At 47.5% G+C, this 6,749-nt stretch overlaps 1 pseudogene; it reads right to left on the bottom strand.

Annotated features, from left to right (window-relative positions):
* Positions 1–5,317: 5,317 nt before the first annotated feature.
* Positions 5,318–5,863, bottom strand: LOC105541837 (annotated as a pseudogene).
* Positions 5,864–6,749: the final 886 nt, after the last annotated feature.

Genomic DNA, 6,749 nt, shown 5'->3' with positions numbered 1-6,749 from the left:
ATCTCTACTAAAAATACAAAATTAGCCAGGTGTGGTGGTGGGCAGCTGTAATTCCAACTACTTGGGAGGCTGAGGCAGAGAATTGCTTAAACCTGGGAGGCAGAGGTTGCAGTGAGCTGATATTGCGCCATTGTACTCCAGCCAAGGTGACAGAGCCAGACTCCATCTCAAAAATAAATAAATAAAAATAGAAATACAAAAATTAGTCAGGTGTGGTGGTAAGTGCCTGTAATCCCAGCTATTCGGGGGGCTGAGGCAGGAGAATCACTTGAACCTGGGAGGAAGAGGTTGTAGTGAGCCGAGATTGTGCCATTGCATTCCAGCCTGGGCAACAGGAGCAAAACTGTGTCTTAAATAAATAAATAAATAAATAAATAAATAAATAATAGTTTCCTGCTGGGCACGGTGGCTCCTGCCTGTAATCCAAGCACTTTAGAGGCCAAAGCAGGTGGATTACTTGAGTTCAGGAGTTTGAGACCAACCTTGGCAATATAGCAAGACCTCATCTCTACTAAAATAAAAAAATTAGCTGAGTATTGTGGCATTCACTTGTGGTCCCAGCTACATGGGACCACATGAGGTGGGAGGTTTGTGTGAGCTCAGAAGGTTGAGGTTGCAGTGAGTTATGATCACACCACTGCACTCCAGTCTGGGTGCCCGAGTGAGACTGTATCTCCAAAAAGGAAGAAAGACAAAGGAAGGAAAGGAGCTATCTGTTGAAATTAATAAATTTCCTTGTGATATTAGTCAAAAATAAATGACATTGAAATGAATAAATCATGAGATGCAACAAATTTTGTTGCAGGAAGTCAGGGACCCTGAACGGAGGGACCGGCCAGAGCTGCAGCAGAGGAACATAAATTGTGAAGATTTCATGGACATTTTTCAGTTCCCAAATAATACTTTTATAATTTCTTATGCCTATCTTACTTTAATCTCTTAATCCTGTTTTCTTTGTAAGCTGACGATGTACGTCACCTCAGGACCACTGTTGTGTTAACTGTACAAACTGATTATAAAACATGTGTGTTTGAACAATAGAAATCAGTGCACCTTGAAAAAGAACAGAATAACAGCAATTTTCAGGGAACAAGGGAAGAAAACCATAAGGTCTGACTGCCTGTGGGGTCGGGCAAAATAAGAGTCATATTTTTCTTCTTGCAGAGAGCCTATAAACGGATGTGCAAGTAGGGAAGATATTGCTAAATTCTTTTCCTAGCAAGGAATATTAATAATACCCTGGGGAAGGAATGCATTCCTGGTGGGGGAGTCTATAAACAGCCACTCTGGGGGTGTCTATCTTATGTGGTTGAGATAAGGACTGAAATTCGCCCTGGTCTCCTGTAGTACCCTCAGGCTTACTAGGATTGGGAAACTCCACCCTGGTAGATTTGTGGTCAGACCGGTTCTCTGCTCTCGAACCCTGTTTTCTTTTGTTTAAGATGTTTATCAAGACAATATCTGCACAGGTGAACACAGACCCTTATCAGTAGTTCTGATTTTGCCCTTGTCCTGCTTCCTCAAAAGCATGTGATCTTTGTTCTGCCTTTTGCCCTTTGAAGCATGTGATCTTTGTGACCTACTCCCTGTTCATACACCCCTCCCCTTTTGAAATCCTTAATAAAAACTTGCTGGTTTTGTGGCTCAGGTGGGCATCATGGTCCTACAGATATGTGATGTCACCCCCGGAGGCCCAGCTGTAAAATTCCTCTTTGTACTCTTTCTCTTTATTTCTCAGCTGGCTGACACTTATGGAAAATAGAAAGAACCTACATTGAAATACTGGGGGCTGGTTCCCCTGATAAAATTTACAATAAACTCCATAGTAAAATGATAATCAATAAAGCCAAAAGTTGGTTCTTTGATGAGATTAATAAAATCATCTGCAAAGACTGACCAAGTAAAAAGAATGCACACGTAAATAATATTACCATGAAGGAAATATAAGTTTATTGTACTTGAATGGACATATTTCTTTTTCTTTTTTTAAGATGGAGTCTTGCTCTGTTGCTCAGGCTAGAGTGCAGTGGCACAATCTCAGCTCACTACAACCTCCCCCTCCCGGGTTCAAGTGATTCTCTTGCTTCAGCCTCCGGAGTAGCTGGGATTACAGGCACATGCCACCACGCCCACCTAATATTTGTATTTTCAGTAGAGATGGGGTTTCACCCTGTTGGCCAGGCTGGTCTTGAACTCCTGAGCTCATGATCTGCCTGCGTTGGCCTCCCAAAGTGCTGGCATAAGCCACCACATCCTGCCTAAATACACTTTTAAAATACTCAACTCAAAGGCCAGGCTGAGATGAACATTTTAATACCTACTTTTTGGTGAATATATGTATGCATTTCTGTTGAGTGTATACTTAAGAGTGGAATCCTTGGATCATGGGGTAGGCATATATTCTAATAAATATTGCCAAACAATTTATCAATTTGTACCCCATTGACAAATGTGTGAGAAGTTCTGAATGTTCCACATTCCCCAGGTTTGGCATTCACTTCCTTTTTTCTCCACACCCCAATTCCTATCTTTGTTTTAGCCATTCTAGTGGGCACGAATTGGTATCTCATGTAGTTTCAATGTCAAGTTCCCTGATCAACAATTCAGTTGCACACCTTTTGACATGTTTATTGTTGACTGGAATATCCGCATTTGAGAAGTGCAGTATAGACCCTTTTAATGGCCCTTATTTGCCATTGACTTATCAACCCTTTACTAAAGGCCACACTGTCATGGTGAGGCTCCAGGTAACTCCAAGGTAAGCCTTATGCTTGGGCTGGGGGAGAACAATCTCTCCAAAACACCTTTGTGCTGTCCGTAGGGGCCTTACCCTGGATAGCACCAATGAGGCAGCAGAGGATGACCTTTATTACTCCAAATCCCAAAACCCTAGAAAGTCTTTTCCAGGAGGTGGAGAGAAGGACCGCGGGGCTTTTCAACCAAAAAGACCCCCTGAGTCCGAATTAACTCTTTTTTCTTTTTCTTTTCTTTTCTTTTTTTTTTTTTGAAACGTAATCTTAATCCGTCACCCAGGCTGGAGTGCAATGGTGGAGTTCGGCTCACTGTAACCTCTGCCTCCTGGGTTCAAGCGATTCTCCTGTCTCAGCCTCCCAGTAGCTGGGACTACAGGAGCCCACCACCACGCCCGCTAATTTTGGTATTTTTAGTAAAGATGAGGTTTCGCCATGTTGGCCAGCCTGGTCTAGAACTCCTGACCTCAAGTTATCCGCCCTCCTCGGCCTCCAAAAGTGCTGGGATTACAGGTGTGAGCCACCGTGCGCGGCCTGAAAGAACTCTTCACCGGATCTCGCCCTGGGCCTTCCCAGCCGAGCGGGCCCGCCCGCGGGAATAGCCGAGGCAGTACCTCCCGGCCGCAGGCGGTGAGGGGCTCGGGTATCTTTGAATGCAGACACGCTCACACCCTCCTAACGGCGGCGCCAAGGGTGGTGGGGCCCAAAACTGTTTCCCCGTCAAGAGTTCCCCTGCCCCGATCGCAGGAAGACGCCTGAAGGGGGCGCTCGGAGGGATCCCAAGCGGCCTCCAGGGCTGGACCTTGCGGTGCGCAGTTGAAAAGCCGGGAGGGGCCGGACCACCCCGAGCGCAGGGGGGTGCTTGTCTTGCTTACGGAGGGCGCCCGATGAACCGAGTCACGTTTTGCGACCACATTAACGGACCATTCAAAGTCGAATCCTAGGCTTTTCGAGGCAGTTAGTGGGTGCCAACGGCTGCGGGCGGGGCCGGCGGGAGCGCAGTGGGGCGGTCGCTGTTACTGCCCGGCGCGGCGGCGGCGTGGGGCCAGCGCAGAGGCGCAGCGGCCCGGGAGGTGAGCGCTGAGCGAAGCCGCGGGGCCCAACCGCAGTCACGGAGTCTGGAAGGTGGGTGCGCCGCGCCGTCCCTGAGGCCGGGGGCTGCGGGAATGAGGACCTGAGCTGGGGTAGAGGTGGCTGAGCTGGAGTCGAGGTGGGCGGCTACTCGGAGGTGGGCCGGGCTAAGGGAGAAGTGTCCTGCAGCTCTGGGAAACTAGCCTTGGACCCTTGGAGAAGCGATTTGTGATTTACTGAGCACCTACTATGTCCTGGGCTCCACTCTAGGTGCTGGGATCCCATAGCAAACGAAGCCACCCCAGCCCTTGCCCTCCTAGACTGTATATGTATATATATAGACAAGACAAGAAAATGTATAGATATGTAACAAAATGCCGTAAATTTTCATGAATAAAAATGTAGTAGGGCTAGGGGAGTGGGCTGTAAAGTTGGGAGTGGGGAAGGGGTCGGTCTGAGAGGCCTTTGTGAGGAAGTCTTTTGGCAGGAGACCTGAAATGAAGTGAGGGAGCCTTGGAGCATTATCCAGGCGGAGGGAACTGGATTCCGGAGGCGGAACTTCCTTGTCCTTGAAAGATACCTACCAGGAGTTTAAGTGCTGTGCGGGTGGCTCAGCTTTGTAGATTTGTGCGAGATGAAAATTGGAATTGTCTTAGGAAATTATGGATCGATCATTCATTTATTCAGTGCTAGATTCATTCAGTGATTTATATCTGAAGCGTGAGAGAATGGGAGTAAGGCCAAGTGCTCTTGGGAAAATACTGTTATTAGTTTTGTCCCAGTTTAATACACAAACTAAATTTAGAATTTCCATTGATTTTTAAGAAGAGCTAATCTGAGTTAATTTTACATATAAGTAAATAGTACCTCACTTTTTTTTCTTTCTTTTTTTTCCGTGCTCAGCCCTCTATTGGAGATTCTGCCTCCCCTGGGACTGATGTCTTCTTGAGCACACTCCCACGGTGGGTGGCTGCCCCGGGTGGGTGTGCACTGGTGGCTCAACAGGGTGTAGGGTAGGGGTCTAGTGTCCTGTCCTCTGAGAGGGGACTTTGGTGAACTTGCGTTTGGGTAGGGATGCACGTGAAGTGGTATTGGATCCCAGGACTTAGGGCCCCTTCCTCCTGGGGGCACACAGGTTCCCTTCCTCCTTGAGGAGCAGCCCAGGAATGGCTGTCTTGGGGTCTTCCCTCAGTGCCTCCAGGACCTGGAGTCCCATCTCTTCAGAAGGTGGTCTTTCCTTGGAGGGGTCAGAGACTCCTGCCCAGGGCTCTAGAGTCACGGTGAGAACACCTGCCTCAGTCCTGCACTGCACTTCTCTTGGCCTGATTTCTCCACTGGGAGCTAGGACCCGAAGCCCTCAAAGGGAGGATCCCCGGAGAGAGGGTCGTGGGCAGAGAGCTGGTACAGACCAGTGTCCGCAGGGAGGGGTGACTGGCTGGGGGCCCAGGACATCAGGAGGGCTGGGGTGGCCCAGTCATCTTTGTCCTTGGCGGGGTGGCCCAGTCATCTTTGTCCTTGGCGCCATGTTTGAGGATGCAGGTGAACTCCACCTAGTTGAACTTGCCTTTCTTATCAGTGGGCGCCTCCCAGTACATCTCATCCACTTCCTCATCTGTGAAGCTGTCACCCATGGTGGTGAGCAGCTCCTGGAGGTGGTCTTCATGAATGAAACCTGAGGATTCCTCATTGAAGCAGGTGAAGGCGTTGTGGATCACATCCTGGGGCTCTGTTCCATTCAGCTTCTCCCCAAACATGGTGAGGGAAGTGGTGGAAGGTGATGGGCCCTGGGGCCTCCCTCATCATGCCCTGCAGGTATTTATGTTTGGGGTTCTTCCCCTGTGAGGCCAGCTTGTTGTGCTGTCCCCCTTGTCATTGAAGCCATCATGATTCTGGTCAATCATGTTGAAAGCCTCCTTAAACTCCTGGCTGTGGAACTGGTCGAACATCGCGAAGACATTGGATGTGGCCCGCTGTAGTCGCTTCTTGGTGGTCTTGACTTTGGTCCACTTGCTGGACATTTTGGCTTCAGGTGGGTGGGGCTTCACTGGGTGCTTGGAGCTGGGCTGACCATACAACTTTACTTTTTCTGAAAAGTATATTTATTTGAGTTAAAAGGCTTCTGAGGTTTTTTTATTTGTTTGTTTGACTTTGTTTTTCCCAAGTGGGAATGATCTAGAAGATAAGAACTCTAGATACAGGAACAAAAAGAGTGAGGCACAGGGTGGGGAAGATAGCAGAGAGAAATGAAAATGAAATAAGGAGGCTGTGGAATAGTGGAAGGGACAGTCTGTCCTAATTCTCCTCCTCCTCCTAATAGGAAATAATACAGGTTCAACATAACGTATCTCAGCAGACCTTCAGAACTATCAGTCCAAGTCAGGAGAGCTGGTAGAGGAGGAAACAGAGTCACATTTGATAACTGGTTAAGCAGAATCGTGATTTCCAACCTCCCTGTGGCTCACTGAAGCAGTTTAGGCTAAGGTGATGCTATGAGGAGAGGTGGCTTGTTCTAAGTGTTTTAAATTTTATGTGGCAAGGTAAACCACAAATCACAGAATTTTATGACAGCAAGATTACCTAATCCAATCGTTGCTCATTTTGCAGATGGGGAAACTGCTAGTTGGTGACAGAGAAACAACTCAAAATATAGGAGAGACATTTTTACCTTACCTTCAGCTGTCTCTCCCCAGAACCCTTATTTGATAAAATGCTTCTCAATGGCATCTGAATGAGTAGAATCAGCTTTGTTGAGGATCCCAGAATTGAGTTAATCTAAAACATCATTAGTATTATATAAATTTTCACTTTCTTCCAGAAGTATTTATTGGAGTGTCCATTGGCGAGGGGGCTAAACCACAGCCTCTTCCCTCAAGGAGCTTAAGTAGATGGAGTAAATGAATAACTAGACAATTACAATTTACAGGAAGC

This window comes from Mandrillus leucophaeus, unplaced genomic scaffold, assembly GCF_000951045.1.
Source record: "Mandrillus leucophaeus isolate KB7577 unplaced genomic scaffold, Mleu.le_1.0 Scaffold245, whole genome shotgun sequence".
NCBI lineage: Eukaryota > Metazoa > Chordata > Mammalia > Primates > Cercopithecidae > Mandrillus > Mandrillus leucophaeus.
This window is presented reverse-complemented; position numbering and strand designations above follow the sequence as displayed.